Source organism: Chrysochloris asiatica, unplaced genomic scaffold, assembly GCF_000296735.1.
Source record: "Chrysochloris asiatica unplaced genomic scaffold, ChrAsi1.0 scaffold00058, whole genome shotgun sequence".
In the NCBI taxonomy this organism is placed as follows: domain Eukaryota; kingdom Metazoa; phylum Chordata; class Mammalia; order Afrosoricida; family Chrysochloridae; genus Chrysochloris; species Chrysochloris asiatica.
The window spans coordinates 9447347-9448954 of record NW_006408576.1 but is presented as its reverse complement, the minus strand read 5'-3'; the positions used below and the strand labels follow the sequence as shown (position 1 = coordinate 9448954).

Genomic DNA, 1608 nt, shown 5'->3' with positions numbered 1-1608 from the left:
GATGGAATACAAATTGAAATCTTTCAACAAAATGATGCAACACTGGAAGCACTCACTCATTTATGTCAAGAAATTGGTAGATAACCTGCGCTCATTCTCTGTTTAGCTGTAAGGGCAGCGGCGAAGGTACATGGCTTCGCGCATCTACTGCAGTGCTAGGGTGTCAGTTGTTGGTCTCGCACAGAACACTTAACACTGAAGGGAAATATAATTACTGGTCAGAGTGCACATTTAATACAAGAAAATGGAAATTGAACAGCCAGAAGAAACCTTCCCCCACACTGACACCAATGGTGAATTTAATAAACGCCTTGCAGAAGATATGGAAGAGGAACAAGCATTCCAAAGATCCAGGAACACTGATGAGACCATTGAGCTGTGCATTCTGCTTCAGAGAAAGAATGCTAGGGCAGTGGCTGGGAAAGGAGGCGAGAATATTAAGGCTCTTCGCACAGACTACATTGCTAGTGTGTCAGTCCCCGACAGCAGCGGCCCCGAGCACATATTATCAGTGCTGATTTTGAAACAATTGGAGAAATTCTGAAGAAAATCATTCCTGACTTAGAAGAGGGCCTGCAGTTGCCATCACCCACTGCAACCAGCCAGCTCCCACTCGAATCTGATGCTGTGGAATGCTTAAATTACCAACACTATGAAAGAAGTGACTTTGACTGTGAGTTGAGGCTGTTGATTCATCAGTCTGGCAGGAGGAATTATTGGGGTCAAAGGTGCTAAAATCAAAGAACTTCAAGAGAACACTCAGACAACAATCAAGCTTTTCAAGGAATGTTGTCCTCATTTCACTAACAGAGTCGTTCTTATTGAAGGAAAACCTGATAGTGTTGAAGAATGCATAAAGATCATCCTTGATTTTGTATCTAAATCACCCATCAAAGGATGTGCACGGCCTTACATTCCCAATTTTTATGATGTAACCTAGGATAATGGTGGTTTTACAATGATGTTCGATGACCAATGTGGATGTCCTGTGGAATTTCCCATGTGAGGAAGAGCTGGTTTTGATAGAATGTCCCCTGGTCAGGGTGGGCGGCCAATACCTTCATCCAGAAGAGATTATGATGATATGAGCCCTCGTCTAAGACCTCCTCCACCATCTCCTGGACAAGGTGGCTGGGGTGATAGCAGAGCTCGGAATCTTTCGCTTCCTCCCCCACCACCATCTAGTGGAGGAGATGTACTGGTTTATGACAGAAGAGGGAGACTAGAAGACCGACCACTAGGATGGCATGGTTGGTTTCAAAGCACATGAAGTTTGGAATTTTGCAATAGATACAAGGAGCCCATCAGAGGGGCAGATGGCTTATGAACCACAGGGTGACTCTGGATATGGGGGTCGTGGCCCGTATGGTGATCTTGGTGGACCTATTATTGCTACACAAGTAACTATTTCCAAACATTTGGTTGGATCTATTATTGGCAAAAGTGGTCAGCAGATTAAACAAATTTGGCATGAGTCTGGAACTTCAATCAAACTTGATGAACCTTTAGAAGGGTCTGAAGATCAGATCATTGCCATAACAGGAACATAGGACCCTATGCAGAATGCACAGTATTTACTACAAAACAGTGTGAAGCAGTATTCTGGAA

General features: G+C 43.9%; 1 pseudogene; it reads left to right on the top strand.

Annotated features, from left to right (window-relative positions):
* The first annotated feature begins 244 nt into the window (after window positions 1-244).
* On the top strand, window positions 245-1607 carry LOC102813818 (annotated as a pseudogene).
* The last annotated feature ends 1 nt before the right edge of the window (window position 1608 follows it).